The 21,487-nt window shown below is 38.6% G+C and overlaps 1 protein-coding gene across 16 annotated transcripts in view; it reads left to right on the top strand.

Moving 5' to 3' along the window:
- LOC109408324 (cubilin) overlaps positions 1–21,487 on the top strand; it is a 649,214-nt gene that overhangs the window by 41,197 nt on the left and 586,530 nt on the right. For 7 of the 16 annotated variants that reach the window (XM_062846956.1, XM_062846955.1, XM_062846954.1 and 4 more), the window contains exon 1: positions 19,042–19,627. The exons of 6 other annotated variants lie outside the window; for them this stretch is intronic. The gene's annotated coding sequence lies outside the window, so the exon portion shown is untranslated. Of the gene's footprint in view, positions 1–19,041; positions 19,628–19,860; positions 19,878–21,487 lie in introns of those variants that run through there. 3 more of the 16 variants (XM_062846950.1, XM_062846953.1, XM_062846952.1) reach the window with 3 other exon arrangements.

The following is a 21,487-nucleotide window of genomic DNA, read 5'->3' as shown; positions in this document are numbered from 1 at the left end:
ATGGCTGTTACCACCCTCTTCAACACGCAAAACGTGCAGTGATGCCAATTAAAGAAGTTAGAAATCATGCGAATAAAATGTCCATTGTTTCGAAATTTAATAACGCCCTTATATTAAGTGCAACTAAAAAGTTGTCTTCTAACAAAATGTTCCCTAATATATGCACTAAATCTTCAGGGGGGGAGCGGATTTTTAGAGTTGCTTTAATGTGCCTTTTTCTTCAAAAGTTTGAAAAGTTGGATTTCCCCATACTGAAAAATTAAAATTCCCATATAAAATTTCAAGTCGATTGCGGACTAGCTTACCGATTTTTTAGAATTTTTAAATTTTGCAGGGCTTCATTTGGGTCCATTTGCAACCATTTGTGACTATTCGGGATTGTGTATTCGCAATTTTGCAAAAATCGACACGGCCTACTGATACACACCCAAAAACCCCAAGAAACTTTTCTTCCTGAAAATCCTTATCTTTACAAAACGAAAGTCTCCATCTTGGATTTAAAAAAAATGGAGTAAGATATGGGATTCCAACATCAACTCACTGAACCTGGTCTGATAGGATTCATATGGCATGGTTATTCTTAATTTATTAGACGTGGACCGTAACTACAGAGTTGGGTGCTACTGAATTTCGTTCCGCTGTTTTATTGGCGGTTGTGATCCTCGGAACGCGCAATCAAAAAATCAATGTCTCCATTTCCCCACACTTCCGATTCTTAAGTTATATATCCCGTTCACTATTTTCAAAACCACTGGGATTTTATGGATTCACTTTTTTTTCAATCACTTCTTTTCTTGCCGTACTCAAAAAATGTCACAATCACCCATGGATGCTTCTTTCGGTCATGCGTGAATGTTTTTGTTGGATGATAGTCATGATTATCATGAAAATTAAAACGCTCCTGAAATGCTATCAAACGCTCCTAAAACCTCTTGGAATGCCCTTAAAATGTTTCTGAAATTCCCTGAAATATTTTGAAACGCATTAAAATGCCCCTGTATCTCCTTGTAACGCCCTTTAAAGGCTCTTGAGACACCCCTCCCTCTTTAAATCACCCTTAAATCGCATTTATATCCCCTTGAAACGTCACTGAAACCTCCCTAATATTATTGAAACGCTCTTCAAATCCCCGTAATCTCAATTAAACTCCATCGAAACCTGACGAAACGCCCTTGAAAGGCGCCTAAAATACCCTAAAACAGCCTCCGGAAACACCACGGAGTCCCCTTGGAACCCCCTTTTTTGGGCTCTCTTGGAACTTCCTGAAAACCCCCTCGGCCTCATCTTTAATGCCCAAGAGCAAGACCTGTTCTCGCAAACTAGATTCCTTCAACAAAGCCCTGAGTTAATTTATGCACAAAATTCCCTTTTGCACCTCTTGTGCACCCCCAGCTAAATGGAATAAAAGAGTTTCCAGTGCACAAAGTATAACTAAATACACGGAGTATATCAAAACAGATCAAAATGAACAAACAAACAGGTTCCGAACAGAGAAAAAAATACTTGATGGAACTCCTGTGAGAATCATTGATGAAACTTATTTAAAAATAAATTAGATAGAACTATTCCAGGAGCAATGTCTAAAGCAGGGTTGCCAGATGATTTTTTGAAAAATCTGTATCGCTACTTCCAAAAATCTGTATCCCATACATTTGGGTGAAAAATCTTTAGCCCATACAAGAATAATAAAGCTCCTCTAGCTTAAAAATCTGTATTTCCTCCTCTTCTTGGCGTAACGTCCTCATTGAGACAAAGCCTGCTTCTCAGCTTAGTGTTCTATGAGCACTTCCACAGTTATTAACTGAGAGCTTCCTCTGCCAATGACCATTTTGCATGTGTATATCGTGTGGCAGGCACGAAGATACTCTATGCCCAAGGAAGTCAAGGAAATGTCCCTTACGAAAAGATTCTGGACCGACCGGGAATCGAACCCGTCACCCTCAGCATGGTCATGCTGAATACCCGTGCGTTTACCGCCTCGGCTATATGGGCCCTCAAATCTGTATTTCATATAAAACGAAAACTGTACGGATGCTCAAAAATCTGTATAATACAGATAAATCTGTATATATGGCATCCCTGGTCTGAAGTAATTCCTTAAGAAACTCTTTCTGAAGGAGCTTCTGGATAAATCAGCGACGAAACTCTTGAAGAAATGCTTGAACTCCTGAAATATCCTGGTTTGTGTTTCCAGGTATCCCTGAAAGAAACTCTTAATATCCTCGACCAATCCCTACTGAAACTCCTGGTAAAATCCCTGTTGAAGCTTTTGGAAAAAAAATCCTCAAAAACTCTTCTATAAGCAATCTTTGAAGAAATTCCTTCTAGTGGAATTTCCGTAGGAACTCAATTGCAGCTTGTTAATGCATGGATTCTGGACATTCCGGAAAGAGAACCTGCGCATACCTGTGCCTTTACCAACCGAGCTATATGAACCTCAATGAGATCATGTCTTACTCCCGCGAAAAAAGGACATCTCCATCCCCTTCCATCATAATTTATGGCAAAAATGTATACTCATATAAGCCTGGCGCGGTACGTATGTGATTCGTGTAATTGCGTGTCCCACCACTGCTGTTGTTATCAATGCGAAATCAAGTAGATGGACCTTCGCTGAATGAGTTTTGACGATTCTCGAGGGGTGTTTATGGGGTCGTAAAACACAGAAAGTTGTCGATAGAGGTAACAAACAAGTAAATCAGCAACAATGAAGATATTTATTATTCCGAAAGAGTCTTTTGCACTCCAACAAATTGAAGTAAAGTAATTGTTTGGCACCTGCTGGAAAATTTTGGTAAGAACACATGTAGTTCTAGTGTATGATGTAAGGTTTCATCAAAATGATGGGCATGATTTTTATTGCTAGCAAGTAGCTACAGGGGATAGACAAAATGATCGGGACAGGCAAAATTTTCACTTTTCAAAAAATGTCCAATTAGCTGTAACTTTCCGAAAAGTGCATCAAATGTTCTCAAATTTTCACTGTGAGTTGATCAACTAATTGTGTATCAGTGGACAAAATTTGGAAAAGATCGTCGGGCTATTCTGCACGAAGTTACAAGCATTTCAGAAAAAGGTAGAATTAAGGTACCCCGGGGCAAGTGGGACCTAAAAAAAGGCTAGTTTGGTTTTGTCATGCCAAAAAATTCTAAACATAATTAATTTTATAATTCCAATGGTTCTAAACGACATTGTTGGTATATTTCTCCTTAATAACGGGCATTAAAACTGTTTCAAAATTTTTACATTCTATATATTATGCTTATAATGAAAAGTGGAGCAAATCTTCATTTACTCCGTATCACGGGGCAAGTGGGACTCATTCGGATTTTTTGTACAAATGGCTTAATAAAAGTGCTGCATATATGTAAGGTAGCATCAATTATAAATAGCTTATTCGAATAACTATGTTTAGCGATTTATGTTGAAAGTGTTTTGTGGTATCGTGCATAAATTACGTAACATACACAATAACGAATCACTGAGAAAAAAGTTGATTTAACCATATCATCTTGTGCAAAACAATTTGATTTTTTATACAAAAAGTGCCATAAAATTAAATGCCGGAAGATTTCCAAACTTGCTTTTAATATTACGTAGTTGATGAACCTCGCCAAATGATTTTTAAAGATTTACAGATGCTGTTTTCCCTAACATAATTTTCAGATCATTAAATAAAGATTTTTAAATCGTGAACTTTGAATAAGTCGATTTCCAATTTTTTCATACTTTATGGCACTTAACACTCAGAAAAACTCATTTTGCAATGAAAAATGAAAAAAAAAACATATAATTTGCTTAGATAAGAATATGAAAAATAGATGGTTTCGAGAAAAAATATGTTCTACCCAAGACTTTACCATTTTAAACAATATGTAGCTTCATCATCAGAATAGAAGTATTTAAGTATAATTCAACGATTGATTACTTAAGGCACCGATTTTAACTTCACTTTTGTGTGAATTTTGACTTAGGCTGAAGATAGCGAGATCAAACTATGAAATTGTGTTTGTTTACTCTCATAGGTCTCACTTGCCCCATATGCTGAAATGCAGTCGGCCAAGTGGGAGCAGTTAACTAAAGGTAATAAATGAAAATAATTACAGACCGATATCGACTCTTTCCGTAATCAATAAAATATTTGAGAAACTGTTAACCGTACGTCTTGTAAACTTCTTATGTGCTAATAACGTCTTGTATAGGTATCAGTATGGTTTTCGAGAAGGTTGTGGAACTGGCAATGCTATAACTGAACTTATTGATGATTTGATTTTTGAAATAGATAAGAAAAACATAGTTGGTGGATTATTTATAGACCTGAAAAAAGCGTTTGATACCATAAATCACGAAATTTTATTGATAAAAATTGGACAGGTACGGGGTGAGAGGAATTGCAAATGATTTAATAAGGAGTTATCTTTCGGATCGCAAACAATTTGTAGCGATAAATGACTGCCGCAGTAGTCTACAACACATGAGCATTGGAGTGCCTCAAGGAAGCAACATCGGTCTTTTATTGTTCTTAATATTTATTAACGATTTAAGTAACTTAAAGCTGCGCGGGGTGCCAAGGCTCTTTGCTGATGATACGGCTTTGTTTTATCCACACCTCAATATTCAGTCTATTGTACAAGACATTGAGTCAGACCTTGCGAGTCTGACGAATTATTTCAATGGCAATCTTCTCTCCTTGAACTTGTCTAAAACAAAATACATGGTCTTCCATTCACCACGAAAAAAAATCTTTAGTTATCCCGATCCTTGTGTAGGAAATCTGCGTATAGAAAAAGTCTCGTCTTTCAAATACTTGGGTCTTCACTTAGACTCTTGTCTATCTTGGAATAATCATATACAACAAGTATCGAATAAAGTGTCATCTTTGTGTGGACTAATGAAGAGGGTTCGCTCTTTTGTACCAAATGAAGCATTGCTACGTTTTTACTTTGCCTGTATCCATTCTGTGCTCCAATATCTAATAGTAGCATGGGGTCATGCTGCTAAATCCAAACTAAAAAACTTCAATCCTTGCAAAATAGGTGTTTAAAATTAATTTTCAATTTGCCACATTTATTCCCAACTATTGCACTGTATAATTATTCAAACCACAAAGTTATGCCCATATTAGCCTTGCGTGACATTCAAACAATCACATTTGTACATAATACATTGAATAATAGGAAATTCCATCATAATCTTGTTTTTTCTGCTAGAGTAAATTTACATAACACTAGGCATGCCAATGAACTTATGAGGAGTAGTGCAAGTACAAATTTAGGCCTAACGCGTATCACCAATTACGGACCATTAAAGTTTAATGCACTTCCCAATGAATTAAAAGAAATATCAAATTCGATCATTTTCAAAAGCAAGCTGAAGCATCACATACGGAGGAATGTAAATGAATTTATTCTTTAAGCGTGTCAACATTTTTTGTGAATGTAGGTTTTTGTCTGGCTTCTGTCAGTTTTTTTCTCCTGCATTTTAGTATATTTTAAATTTAGTTCATTCTTAAGCCACAATCGTAATCACAATGTAATTTAATTTAAGATTTATTATTGATTTTATTCGTGAATCCCTTCAAAGGAGCAAATGCTCCACTGGGATTTCACATTAGTTTTTTAATTCTTAGTTTTTTAGTATCCGCGTTTTTTTTTTTGTTTGTACTTTGTTAGGTGTGTCCACAACCAGGAAGCTCCACGCGAGCTTTTTGGTGTGGGGGTCAGCGGAGGGTATAAAAAAAAAAAAAAAAAAAAAAAAAAAAAAAAATTACACCTTTTCGCTTAAAATAATTTGCAAGCACTCTATACATTATCATGAAACCGAAAAAGTTTAACTTTATTTGATATTCTATTTTTAAACGACGAATATAGTAGAGTGCGTTAATCTTACTAAGTGAATTGAGAATTTCATATGAACAACAATTACATGTATGGTCTCTTTATGGTGAGAACAATATAAAAATTTGAATTCAAAGTATCCGTTGGTGTGATACCTATGTTTTCCATGAAGAATGTTTGCCTTAAAAATAAAAAATAGATAAAATTATAGCCGTAGGTCCCACTTGCCCCGGATTCTCACTTGCCCCGGGGTACCTTATCGGATAGCCAACTTTGAGCTGTTATATCTCCGGATTCAATGAACCGAATGCAATGAAATTTTGTCCATTTATGACTAATATAATGAGCACTGAAAAACGTTTGACTAAACTTGTAATTATTAACAACAGAAAAAGTAATAACGATTTCATTAATTTTATGACTTTTTAGTAAATTGGTCTATTTTTAATATGCATCACATAACTTTTTCAATGAATTGCCGCCTATGTTGTTATTTTCTTTCAAAACATATCTGTATTCAAGACAATTGGAGGGAATTTAAATGAACTGTAATTAACATCTTGAATTTTGAAACGATGTTGAAATTTAAGAAAATTTGGTGTTTTATTAGAAAAATAATCTAATCGTTATAATTTTCTTCCGTGTTAAAAATTTTGTATTATGTCAAAAGTTTTCCAAAGCTCATTATGTAAGTCATAAATGGTCAAAATTTCATTGCATTCGGTTCATTGAATCCGGAGATATAACAGCTCAAAGTTTGCTATCGGTTAATTCTACCTTTTTTTAGAATCTTTATAACTTCGTGCAGAATAGTTCGATCTTTTCCAAATTTTGTCCACTGATACACAAATAGTTGATGAACTTACAGTAAAAATTTGAGAATATTTGATGCACTTTTCGAAATGTTACAGCTATTTGAAATTTTTTTGAGAAGGGAAATTTTTGCCTGTCCCGATCATTTTGTCTATCCCTTGTAGATCAGGGCCCTGTAACCTAAGTTATAGAGGCGTGGGTATTCAACTCGATGCTGCTGATGGTGACTTTACGAAATGGAAATTGAATTTTTATGACATAGAGCATTTTCACAGCTGCCAGACGATGAACACATGCAAAAGGTTACGCCCAAAAGAGGAGAGAGAAACTGATGGAGTTAAAAGTGGATAAATTGTTTATTTTCATACGTTTTGAAAATTTTTCCATGAAAAAATAATCGTTTTTTATTTCGAAAATACCACAGTCATGGACATTTTGGAGATATAACACAATTTTGCCGTATCAAGCAAAAATGTTGGATATTATAATTAGTCTTCTGGAGGATCGACTGAGGGTTTTAATCTACGATTTAAACGGCTACGCAGTCTTGTAATTTGGGAAAACGAGGTTTATTATTTGCCCGACGTTTCGACACTGGGGTTTTGTGTCGTTTTACCCCTGAAGATGACACAAAACCCCAGTGTCGAAACGTCGGGCAAATAACACAAGTTTACAAAATAAAACGAAAGTCGTGAACTTCTGTCAACGACCAAAATATTTGAAGCACAATTTAGTGCTGATTTCGAAACCGACCTTCAAAAATTTTTAAGTAGAACAGTTTTTGAGTTTTAGCTCAATATCGAGTTTTACAACTTTTCAAAATATGTAATTTACTAAAATTCAAATATATTGCGTTTTGTTCAACCAATTTTAAATCTTTTTTCATCAATTGAAAGCTGAATACAATACCATGAGATCATCTGAATACAGGTTTTGCGTCAGATTGATGAAACTCAAGATATTGGCGAGCTTTAGGGACGATCTTCTTAAATTTTAGCCAAATTCCCAAAATTTTTTGAAGAAATGTATTTTTTTCAATAAGAAAAAACCAACTTAAAAATTCGTTCTCGACGTTTAGTTGACAGATCATATGTAGGCGAGTTACAGTAAAAATTTCAGCTCAATCGAAGCATTGATTACGGAGAATCACATGTTTGAAGTGAGCGACTTTGCTTAAAAATAGAACAAAAATCGATTTCAAATCATCAACCTTGTATGGAAAGTCGAAAAAATTTCCGCTCTACTGTAATTTTTTTCTTTCGCGTTTTCGAACTTAGGGCATGATTCTACACCAAAAATGATCATCAGCTTACCGAGTTCAAAAATGCTGTAAACTAGTGTAATAAACCTCGTTTTCCCAAATTACAAGACTGCGTAGCCGTTTAAATCGTAGATTATAATTAGTATAAAAAAATGTTTATAGAGGAAACCATGTTGTATGGGGATCACCATGGGACCAATAAACGCAGAACAGCAGTAATAGAAGAAAAACATTCAAAAGATATTTTTTCTTTTACAGACCATGCGTCTCCATTATACAGATTGGAAACAATGAATAAGTTTGTTACACATTAACAACCAATAAACTTATCTATCAGAAAAGCAAATTATCCTATTCCACTGTCACTTACCGTGCAAGCACCACGTGCGAGAATACACACGTATTTTTGCAATTATTTATTGCTTATAGTTGTTGTTATTGTTGTTACTTACTTCTGTCTGTGTAGTGGAAAGGTCTCGGAAGGTGTCAGAACGAGAGACTTCCTCTTAAGACTTCGATGGTGATTCTCTCACACTGACTGTTGTTTGATGAGAATGTGTGGAACGTGGAGTCTGCGTTATCAATGCGAGCCATCCTTTAATCAAGTAGCAAGTAAACAGAAAGCTCGATACTCGTAGAAATCTACACGATACAGTGTTGCAGGTATCATGTTTTATCGTATAATGGACATACTTTGTTCTGTTATTTGATGACAGGGTGAAGGTGGATCTATGGCTTCTAGCGGTTTTTGCACCAAATAGGACAAGAAAATATAACTTCAGAGCGTACAACCATCCAGAAATCAGAAAAGGATCAACCGTATAGTTTCTTTGACCGGATTTTCTGATTGATCCCATTATTATTTAGCAAGACGTTTGTTGGGCTCTTTTCCGTGATACTTCTGAACTACTGAACTTGATTTGGATTGATTGATCGTCTAATGTTGCTCAACAAAGAAAAATTGCAAATTTTAGAATCCGAAACATGCTAAAAACTCATAAATTGTTTTTTTCAATAATTTAGGTTCTTCTGAAATGTTATTCAAGCAATCACTGATAAACCATAGAGTAAGCTATTGCTCTGCCTTGACCTACTCTCGGCCCCTCTTTGGAACATCTCCGCTTCGCAATGATGCGCGTGTGAGAGTATCCCACCTCATTCGATGACAAACATCACCCTCCACCAGCCAGCATCATCATTATCTTCACTGTCAAACAGGAACCTAATAGCTACCTACTTGCTACATTCACAAACAGAAAAAAAAACATATCAACTTCCTTTCATTCTCCAGTTTAGTCAGACACAAGAACGACCTTTGCCAGAACACTAGACAGCAATTCGCTTATTTCAACTCAATCTATGCCACCACCCGCATGTGACGCCGTCGTCGGTCGTCTCAGAGAACCAAGTTTTCTCTTTCTCCTCAGAATAGTTACAGACGGTATGTGTGTATTGAAACCATCCCATTTCGCTGTCTGAACGGTTAGTTTATCCAGAACAGAGATTCCCAACTGTTCTGTCCTAAATTTCGTTTGTGTGTATCACAAACGATAAAAGATTTTTCATTTTTTTTTTCTTCTTCTTCTACTTCTTAGCGTTACGTTCCAACTGCGACAATGTCTGCATCTCAGCTCAAAAAGTGTTTCATGAGCGCTGCCACAGTAATTACTGAGAGCTTCCTATGCCAATGACACATTTCGCCTGTGTATATCGTGTGGCGGACACGAAGATACTCTATTCCCAAGGATGTCAAGGAAACCAGAAGTTCATGGACTAACTGGGAATCGAACCCGTTGCCCTCAGCCTGCGCTGTCATGGTACAATCAGAGCTTATTACTAAAACAAACTTGTAATTTAAAGCCACGAAATGTTGCTGACAAATTGAGAAATGAAATTTATGAAAAAAAATCGCGTTCTGGTGGTATTCGAACCCACGACTCCGTATTCGCTAGATCGGCGCTTTTACCAACTAAGCCACAGAACAAGTAATGATTCTGCGGAAAAGAAAGCCAAACTGACTCCGAAGCCACACCGTGCACACTCCTATTTCACAAACACATCTCTCTTTCGGCATCTAAGCTGAAGTTTGAAGTTCGAAGCTGAAGCCTACTAATTACAAGTTTTTCCAGTATGTTTCGGACATACCAGCAAATCTATTAAAATATCAGTAAAATGGGCAATTTGTGTAACTGCTTATTATTCAAGGTTCTCAAGGAAATAACTTCACTATTGCACAGTTGAAAATTATTCCAGGGAAACCCCTACATGCATTATTATTTCATGAAATGTTTCTATAATTATCGCGGAAGGGATTCCTCTTACGAATTTAGCAAAAATTCTTCTTAACATTTGCAGGAAACTCTTTCGAGATTAATCAAAACTTTTCTGGAATATTTACGAAAAAAAGCCTCGAGCAAATTTTTTTTGGAATGAATTTAGCAAGAATTCTTCTGAAAATTCCTTTTAAAATCTATTCTATATTAATTCTATCCCTCTTCATGGATTTATTTGAAATTTTCTCCAAGGATTCCTTCATAGATTGATCCAGAAATTCCCACAGGCTTTTTTGGAACTTCCTCAAGGCTTTCTCAAGAAATTTCCCTATAGATTCATCTTTCAACTCTTCCACCGGTTTCCTCAGAAATTATTAGATTCCTCCAAAATTCTTCTTGGGATACCTTAAAGGATTCTGCAGGAAATTATTTCAAGGATTGCTACATAAGTTCTGGCTTGTATTTTCTCAAATATTTATAAGTTCTTCGAGAAATGTGGTCAGATTTATTTCCACAATTTTTTGTTTGGAATTAATCTGATGATTCTTCTAGCTATTTCTCAAGAAATTCCCTTGGAATTTTTCGACATGTTTCTCCAAGAATTCTCCAAAAGTTTCTTCAATAGATGAAATTCCAGGAAGCATTGGTCCAGATTAGGAGATTATTCCTGAAGTTTCTAGAGGGGTTTCCTTTCGAAATCGAAGTTTTTTTTCGGAAACATTTTCAGATTTTTTATGCATATATCCAGAGGTTCCTTCAGGTATCACCCCATTTATTCAGTGATTTTCTAGGGCATTTATTTGGAAATTCCTCTAGAAAATTCGCAAAAGATTCATCCTGGGCGGGTTTCTCCAATCGTTCCTTCAGGCCTTCTTAGGATTTATTGAGATCTTCATTCAGGAATTCTTAAGGTTTTTTTTTCAAAAATTCTCTCAACTATTCAAAAAAATACTCCAGAATCTATTCCTTATCATTTTTCAAGGAAATTTCTAAGTAATTTTTATATGGATACCTGCAAGGGGTTCTCCAATTCTTCGAGATTATTTATTTATTCATTTTCAGCCAAGGGCTGAAAGTCTCTTTAACCCTAAAAGGGATACCTGGGGTCCATTGGACCACAGGCGCCTTTCAGAGCTCGTCTTTGATGGAACACACTCAGCGAGGTGACGAAACTGAGGCCATGAAGGTATCCCTTTTAGGGTTAATAAAGACAAATCAATCAATCAATCAATTAAAAATATTATAACAAATTTTTCTGATACCTCCAGGAGATCCTCCAAGAATACATTCAGAAAACCGTCCAGGGTTCTCCCTAAAATATATAGACGGATTTTTCCAGAAATTCTATCAGCACCATAGTCTGCGATTTCTGACGTTTTCGAGACGTTCTGCGAAACGTTTCCAAGGGAATATTTCAGAAATTCCTCCACGGATTTTTCCAAGAATCTCCAAAAAAATCTCATTTTTTAAAGAATTATTTGCTTAGTTCTTCCTCCAGAAATTTTACCTTGATTATTTTCTGCGAATTAAGCTGCCGTTCGACGCATATCTGACCCATCATCTTCTTCTTCTTTACGGCTCTACGTCCCCACTGGGACTTGACCTGCCTCGCTTCAACTCAGTGTTCTTTGAGCACTTCCACAGTTATTAATTGAAGGGCTTTCTTTGCCTGCCATTGCATGAATTTGTATATTGTAAAGCAAGTACAATGATAAACTATGCCCAGGGAGCCTGTAACCAACGGGTTCCAATTTTTCTAACTAGGCCCAAACTAAAAAAAAAATAAAAAGAAATTGTTTTGTTTTTTTTTTCATTTCCTTTTTACAACCCTTTTCTCGATGGAGTCCCATGGTCGATTATCTAGCGTCAGCGAGTGTTGTCGCAATCAGGCTGAGCAACCAGAGCCAGGGACTAGAGTTGTAGCCCGCCATCTGGTTTAGGGTGCTTAGCCTATTTCTGGCTAGAAAATCGGTCATGGAAGTGAGAGTGATCAAAATTAAATGTAATTGAATTAAACTGTACGGGCAAACTATAACAAAAATTGAATTGTATAATTGAATTGAATTAACTAACCTACACAGCAAAAATTAAAAGGTTGCCATTAAAGAGGGCGTTGTATGCCCCATGTAAAATAAACTTTTAGTTTCTGCTCAAATTTAGCTAGCAATTTCACTAATCCAAAGCGCCAGCATCACTCTCAAAAATAATAAAAAAGCTAGGGTAGAATTAATAACCGTCAATACAAACTTCATTGCTGAATTCGTATGAGGAGCTTTTGCATACCAACGAAACTTGGCGTCCACGGGTAGATGGATGCATTGGAACGTGGAGTGCGTTTTTTGGGCGATTCTGTGCGTTCTGGACCAGAGAGTGAGAGTTCCGGTGGATATAAGGAGAGCCAGGGATATATAAGAAGGTGGAGCCAGGTGGTTCGGCCTCTTTTACCAAATACGACACTAGTGTGACGGGAACGCGGTTAAACTTGAGTGCGGTTTCGATTAACCAAAAAACGTTACATTCGGGCGAGTTTCGGGAGTGCAGTGAAAGTCTGGATTTTTGTGAGAGTGTTGAAGGTCTGGAAGTTTGCCCTATAGTGTGTCCATTGGACAAAAAGCGCGGCTATTAGGACCGGTCCACCAGGTGTCGCCTCGCTAGAGGTCCTATAGCTAGTCGCATGCCCGAATCAAAGTGAGAATAGGGACTTCCTCTCATAGACCCCACTCTAGTCAGTGCACCCTGTAAAGAATCTAGTGTCCGCTCAAGTTCGCTTCGATCGTACGTCACCAAACGATCCCGCTTCTCGTCGATCGATCATCCGATGTGGATGACGATACCTTGTCGATCACGTCATCACGATCGATGAAGATTACGTACACCAGGAAGACACCAAGAACGAATCCACCACCACGACAAACTATTCCCCGACCACGTCCACCACCACGAAGGAAGCCGACCCCACTCTCCTCCACCACCCGCCCACGCACGCCCTGTCCGGTAGTTGACCGGCGCTCAAGCCCGAGGACCCTTACCACCACCACCAGCGACCGGCGAGTCGCTCATCAAGGTATGTGAGAACCCCTTTTCGTCATCGCTGTCTGACCGAAGCCTCAGTCAGTCCGCAACTTCTGCTCAACAAGGCGCCCACCCGACCGACGGCCGCACCATGCTAGCCAACGATATTGTAATTTTGTGTAACCCATGCATGTTTTCTTTTATGATTGGAATTTGCTAAAAATATCAACAAATAATGAACTCAAACTTCGTATGAAACTGTTTTATTCATATGAGAATATATTGTGAGGTCTATTTAGAAAAAGGTAAGTGCCCATTTATCGTTCTAACCCTGAGTTTGCCCTGAGAGTAGTTTCTAGCCGGGAATTGCATTGCTCGAGTAAAGTGAGGTTTGAAGGACAGTTACAAGCCGAGAAAATTTTCCCGACCGGAACGGGAATCGAGCCCACCGTCTCCGGATTGGCGATCCATAGCCTTAAAAGGTGAAAATATAACGAAGCCACACCTCTAATTTTCAAGATCACAAATCTGATGAACCGAATGTCGGTTTGCGCTGAATAGTTGATCGATTGGTTACCCGCTGGTTACGATCAACTTTCCAGCGAAAACCAACACTCGGTTTTTCAGATTTGTGCTCTTGAAAATTCGAGGTGTGGCTTCGTCATATCTTCACCTTAACCACTAGGCTAACTGGAGACCCATATCTGACCCATGTTGTATGGGAATGCCATACAACAAGGGACAATGATGCGTATAACTGCCATAATGGGGTATCTTAAGGTGTTTCTTCAGGCACACTTCTAAGCAGGGATGCCAGATGATCTTTTGAAAAAGCTTTATCACTATTTCCAAAAAATCTGTATCCCATACAAAATTTTGAAGAAAAATCTGTATCTCATTAAAAAAAGGAACTTGTTGCTTGAAAATCTGTATTTCATATAAAACGAAATCTATACGGATGCTCAAAATTCTGAATAATACAGATAAATCTGTACATATGGCATCCCTGCTCCTAGGTATTATCCTAGGTATTCATCGAGATATATCTGCAGAAGTAATTTCAGAAATTGCTTCAGCAAATCCAGGAAATCCTCAAAAATATCAAAAAATTCACTAGAAGTTTTTAAAGACATTTTCAGAAGTTTTTCAAGAGATTTCTTGAGACAATTCTTCAGAAGCTTCTTGGAAATTACTTCAGGAATGGCTTAAAAAATCTTCAGAACAATTATTTAATAAGGCCTGGAAAAAATCCGGAAATTACTTCAAGAATGGCTTAAAAATCTTCAGAACACTAAATTAATAAGTCCTGGAAAAAAATCGGAAAAATGTTTGCAGGAATATCTAAACGAATTCTTCAGGGATTTCTAAAAAAAAATCCTTGTAGGAGCTTCTGTCAGAAACACTGAAGGTGTTCCTCAAAAAAATATTAGAAGAATTTCCGAAGCTATCCTTGTAGGATTTGTAGAGAAATTTCTAAAAAAATCCACGAAAGAACATTTTAAAAAATCCCTAGTTGAAATTCTAGAAGAAATTCCTAAAATTATGAAGCAATCTCTGGAGATCTGCATTAAAATACTTGTAGAAATCTTAGGAAGTATTTTGGAATCAATCTCTGGAGGAATATTAAAAAAAATCCCAAGAGGAATTCCTGAAGAACTTCCTGGAGAAATATCTGGAAAAACTTCTCTCGAAACTCTTGATAAAGTTTCCAGAAAAAAAAATAAGGAATTGATAAAAAAATTCAGGAGAAATCCTTTACTATGATTCTTGGAGAAATCTGTGAACAAACCTCTGTGAAAAATAATGTCCTGGAAACGCATAGATAAACGGATATAAAGAACAAAAAAATCTTGAAATGTTTCAAAAGGAATTCTCGTAGAAGTTTCTAGGAAATATTTTTGGCAGTTATAATGCACAAATCACTGGAAAATTCCTGGGCTGGGCATATTCATGCGAGAATTTCCAATACAATCCTAAGCGCAATTCCTGAACAAAATTTTAGTGGAATTCCTGAAGAAATGCCTGAATAAGTTAAAGGAATCTCCAGGGGAATTTATAAAAAAAAATCCCTGAAAGAACTTCTGAAGGTGACTGTGCTACATTTTCTGAAGAAATCTGTGGAGAAATTTCTGGAGGAACCTTTGATTTTCATTAAGAATCGCTGAAAGCATTTCTAATGGAGTTTGTCGATGACTTCCTGAATGAATACTCGTATGGATTCCTGAAAAAAAAATCTACGAGATAACTTTTAATGAAACCCACGGAAGCTTTCGTAGAGGAATTATCGGGAAATTTCTGGAAGATTTCTAATGAAAATTCAAAAGGAAGTTTCTACAGGAAATTCTTAAGTAATCCATGGAAGACTTTCTGAAAAAATAGAATCATGGACGATTTTCCAAAGGAATCCGTGGAGAAATTCGGCAGGAGTTCAGAGGAGGTTTTTTAAAAAATTCTTGAATAAATTTAGGAGGAAATCTTAAGAATAATATCGAAGAAAATTCTTAACGACACTAAAGAGTTAATGAAAGAATTTCTAAAGGATTTCTAAGTGAAATTTTTGGTCTTTTTTTTGGAAGATTTTTTTTTAAGTTTCCAGAAAACTTTCTGAAGCAATCGCTGGAGGAATTTCTGAAGAAATTTCTCAAGATTTTTTTGATGAATTTCCGACGATAGTCTTGTATAGTTTTCAAATAAACCCTTCGATAATTTGTTGAAGTAATCACTAAATGATTTCTGCAGATAGCCTTAGAAACAGTGCTGAAAATTTCATTTCGTCGTATCTAAATTCAAACACCTACAGCTCATTTTAGAAGCTGAACCTGAGAATATGCTGTATGAAAAACTTGTGCGGCTTGACCAGTTCTGCAAGAAAGTCACGGAAAACCGCTATTTTTCAAATATTTAAGGTAAATGTCACGGAGTACTTTTGAAAAATGCCAAATGATATTCACCGTGAATATCATTGGCATTTTTCGAAAGTAGTACGTGAAATTTAACTTAAATATTCGAAAAATGCGGGTTTTCCGTGACTTTCTTACAGAACTGGTCTACCCGCACAAGTTTTTCATATATCATATTCTCAGGTTCAGCTTCTAAAATGAGCTGTAGGTGATTGAATCTAGATATGACGAAATGAATTTTTCAGCACTGCTTAGAACAATTATTAAAGCAGGTTTTTGCCTAATTCTCGTACACCAAGTTGTACTGATTCACTAATAAAAATGAATTTTCCTTAGAAGGATCGGAGGGTCAAGTCAAATATACCAATCAAATAAGTTCGACGAATTGAGATGCTGTCTGTATGTGTGTGAGTGTGTGTGTGTGTGCGTATATGTGTGTGTTTGTATGTCTGTGTACAAAAAAGGTCACCCACTTTTAAGGTACTTTCTATTACCCGAGTTTTGGGATTATAGCTTGAATCGAACCTGAATTTCATCGCATTGTTTGCTATTTAAAATGATCCGGATCGGTCAAGGCGTTCCGCAGTTATGGCCATTTCAGTGATCCGGACCAGCACCAGTAGAACTGACCGAATATAAAACTGAACCATGCCCCATCACATCAAACTGCGCCGATTTTTGTTTAACCATTTGCATGATTGACGAATTTCGTGCGGAAATCAACGCTAGAGATCAGAAATTCCACGATGTTGCCTCAAAATTCAAGATGGTGCATTAATATCCAAGATGGCGATCTAAAATCCAAGATGGCGGATCAAAGTTCAAGATGACGGCTGTTTAGTTAAGTTTAAGCTCTAAAACCATGCAATATGGGTATATTTGGTGTGGGGAAGATATTTCATTTCATTCATTTATTTAGTTCACATCAAATTCATGATAATACTGAATCAACAATTTGCCGCCATAATACTCGATTTGCAGCTGCAGCTCTCCATCCTCGGTCACGCCCAACACTCGCCAGATCACGCTCCACCTGGTCCGCCCATCGTGCTCTCTGCGCTCCACGCCTTCTTGTGCCAACCGGATCAGTTGCAAACACCAGCTTTGCAGGGTTGTTGTCCGGCATTCTTGCAACATGCCCTGCCCACCGTATCCTTCCGGCTTTGGCCACCTTCTGGATGCTGGGTTCGCCGTAAAGTGCAGCGAGCTCGTGGTTCATTCTTCTCCGCCACACACCGTTCTCCTGCACACCGCCGAAAATCGTCCTTAGCACCCGTCGCTCGAAAACTCCGAGTGCTTGCAGGTCCTCCTCGAGCATCGTCCATGTCTCGTGTCCGTAGAGAACCACCGGTCTTATTAACGTCTTGTACATGGTACATTTGGTGCGGGGGTGAATCGTTTTTGACCGCAGTTTCTTCTGGAGCCCATAGTAGGCACGACTTCCACTGATGATGCGCCTTCGTATTTCACGGCTCACGTTATTGTCAGCCGTTAGCAAGGAACCGAGGTAGACGAATTCTTCTACCACCTCGAAAGTATCCCCGTCTATCGTAACATTGCTGCCAAGGCTTGTCCTGTCTCGCTCAGTCCCACCTACCAGCATGTACTTTGTCTTAGCCGCATTCACCACCAGTCCGACCTTTGCTGCTTCACGTTTCAGGCGGGTGTACAGTTCTGCCACCGTTCCAAATGTTCTGGCAATAATATCCATGTCATCCGCAAAACAGACAAATTGGCTGGATTTCGTGAAGATCGTACCCCGGCTGTTGAGCCCGGCTCGTCGCATAACACCTTCCAGGGCGATGTTGAATAGTAGGCAGGAAAGTCCATCACCTTGTCGTAGTCCCCGTCGAGATTCAAATGAACTGGATAGCTCACCCGAAATCCTTACGCTGTTCTGCACACCGTCCATCGTTGCTCTTATCAGTCTAGTCAGCTTCCCGGGAAAGCTGTTCTCGTCCATAATTTTCCATAGCTCTGTGCGGTCGATACTGTCGTATGCCGCTTTGAAGTCGATGAACAGGTGGTGCGTTGGGACCTGGTATTCACGGCATTTCTGGAGGATTTGCCGTACGGTGAAGATCTGGTCCGTTGTCGACCGGCCGTCGATGAAACCGGCTTGGTAACTTCCCACGAACTCATTTACTTTAGGTGAAAGACGACGGAAGATGATCTGGGATAGCACTTTGTAGGCGGCATTCAAAACGGTGATCGCTCGAAAGTTCTCACACATTAACTTGTCGCCTTTCTTGTGGATGGGACAGATTATCCCTTCCTTCCACTCCTCCGGTAGCTGTTCGGTTTCCCAGATCTTGACTACTAACTGGTGCAGACAGGTGGCCAACTTTTCCGGGCCCATCTTGATGAGTTCTGCTGCTATACCGTCCTTACCAGCCGCTTTGTTGTTTTTGAGCTGGTGGATGGCATCCTTAACTTCCCTCAGCGTGGGAGTTGGTTCGTTCCCGTCCTCTGCTGCACCAACATAGTCATTTCCTCCGCTGCCTTGGTCCTCCGTGCCTACATTCTCTTCGCCATTCAGGTGCTCGTCGAAGTGGGGAAGATATCCGGACTCCAAAAAGGTGGCCAGAATATCCAAGGTGGCGATCAAAAATCCAAGATGGCGTCTGAAAATTCAAGATAGCAGAGATTAAATGGAGTTTTACGTTATAAAACCGTGCAATATTGGTATATTTGGTATGAGGAAGATGTCAAAAATGGCGACCAGAATATCCGAGATCGTTATCTAAAATCATAGATGACTGCTCAAAATTCAAGATGGCGGTTGTTTAATGGAGCTTTAGGCTCTAAAACCAAGTAATATGGATAAATTTGGAATGAACAAGAAGTCCAACTGCAACTGCAGCTGCAACTGTTCCGCTAGCAGATGCATTCCCTTCACTGGGGAACACCTGGAGTAAGAATCCAATCAGTTGGAGATTTACTCCCAAAAGCATAACAAGGTTGAGTCTCCAGCCCACCCGCCCTGTTGTCGTCATCTCGCGAGAAGCCTGACCGACCACCATTCACCGGATGGTTAGTGTAGCAGCAGACGACTCGGCGACAACAACGCGACTCTCCCAAAAACTCTCGTTGCACGCGTGAAGCTCGTGTTGTGTTGTGAGTGAGCAACGTTCGTTCGGTCGCGGGAACGTGCGATATCCTAGTTAATGCTGAACATCTCAAGTCCGCTCCGACGACGACAGTCTTCGCTCCGGATTGGGGAGTAAACTGTGCCGTGCCACAACACATCGACATTGTCACAATTAGGTTGTTGGATTGGTAGCATCATCGGGGAGTCCCTAGCATTCGTCGGGTGTAGTGTTGCGAAAATGTTCGGTGCGATGTGGACACTTTGCTGACGAACTGTGGTCTTTGTTTTCTAGCTTTTCTAGTGGAAATTTTGATAATCAGTTTTCTAAGAAATCCAATTTTCTACGCGCAATTTATCCATTTATGGGACGATCAAGTGTTATACAGTAAAATGGTTTTGAGTGATACAGTGGAAGCGACTTTTACATAATTCTAAGTACGGTACGTTGTCGTAAAACATTTGACGTTTTGTGACTTGAACTGACTGTCGTATTCTATAGAAACAAGTTCAATCGTGGAAGATCACCTTCATGTTCTGGATTACAATATCTACTTCGAAGTTTTTGGCTTGAAATTTTAGAAATTCCCGTCTAAAAGTGTTTGAAACTCTATTCGAAAGCTCCAAGTAGCAGAATAGACGTGTGTGGTGACGCCCTCCGCATACATTGATAACAGCAGGACGTGTTTTCTGGTTTGATCCGTCGTCGTCGCCCTACTTCTGTGTTGCGATTCCTTTTGCTTTTACGGTTTACGACGACGTCGACGACGACGACAAGGACGACGGTTGGTGGCTGTAGCAGCGCCAGCGGTTCGGATGTTGATGCTGTGCGGTGTATCCAGACTATCGGAATTCAGACAAGGTGCTTGTGCTCTCTCTCTCCGCGGATCTCTACACTCTAGCATTACATTACACAGCTAATCTAATAAGCATGTGAATATGTGAGCATGTGGGCTTCGTGGCCGAGCGGTTAGCGGCGTCAGTCGTTTAGGTGTCTCGTAAGCCTCGGAGTGTGGGTTCGATTCCCGCTCCAGTCGGGGAAAACTTTTCGTCGGACGAAAAATTCCCCACTGGGCCACTGGGTGTTATATGTGTTGTCCGTTGTCAAATGTTAGTATTGTTCAGTCTGTAGAGGCCGCAAGGTCGAAGACGGTGTAATTGTCTTTTTTAAAGCAATTTTAAAGCCGTGGTTGACCCATATAGCCGAGATGTTAAGGTCTGAGGTCAAGCTCGTCCGTTAAAAATTTGAAATTACCACGTGTTGCCGTTGAAAAAGCACGTTTCAGCTCACTCAGAGAGACAATTTCTCCCGCCTGGTCGAGGCCGGCAGGGTGGCCAGAATTATTATGAAATGAGTTCATTTGTCAATATCGAAGTGCTACACGATGCAGTACCATAATTTTAGCTTTTATTTTGTTCTCACTGATAAAGTGTTTGTTTATATAACATTTATATTTTAGTATTTTGTAGTAATCTAAGCATCTGAAATATACTTCGTATAACATATTCACTATATATGCACTCATGCAGAAGAGAAATAAAGTTAACGAACAGCGTGATTATTCATGCTTAGAGTGTCTGGGCTCAATTCCCAATCATGCCATAAACTTTCGTAAAAGAAATTTCCTTCACTATCATGGTCATAGATCTTGCATCTTCGTGCATGCCCTACGACGTACAAGGCAAACATGACCATTCAGCACAAACATCTTTTAGTAAATAATTGTGGAAGTGCTAATAAAATACTAAGCTGAGAAGTAGGCCCAAGCGGTATTTTCAAATAAGACGAGAAGAAGTAGAAGTAGGAGATGACACTTGCAATGAAAATGCATAATAAATCAGTATGCAATTAGTCACGATGAACTATTGGGTAATCATGCATAACAAGCATGAGCTTTGTTGTGCCTTTTTCCTAATCATTGGCAACCATGAAACAACAATTCTCTTTACTCTCCCTGTAGCACAGCAGAAGAGAAGTAAAAACAATTCTCCGGCTAAACACCGCGCTGCTTAGCTGCTGATGATTGGTAAGTTTGCTTTGGGAAAAGAGAACAATAAAGCACGGCATAAACAAATAGTCGTCCTGACAGGGCGGGTGCGTTTAGTAGCTGACATTGCTGCTGGAACAGTTGTAATGAAAATATTTCGTGCATTTAGCATGAATATGTTAATGAAAGAACCCATGTAGCCGATGTGGTAAGCTCACGGGTATTCAGCAGGATATTTTAGTAAGGGTTTTTCAGGGTAATTCCACCAGGGATTATTTATGAAGTTCAAGCTTGGATTTCTTCAGGAATCCCTTC

The sequence above is a fragment of the Aedes albopictus genome, chromosome 1 (assembly GCF_035046485.1).
Source record: "Aedes albopictus strain Foshan chromosome 1, AalbF5, whole genome shotgun sequence".
Taxonomy (NCBI): domain Eukaryota; kingdom Metazoa; phylum Arthropoda; class Insecta; order Diptera; family Culicidae; genus Aedes; species Aedes albopictus.
Note: the sequence above shows the minus strand (reverse complement) of the source record. Positions and strands in the feature narration are given on the sequence as shown.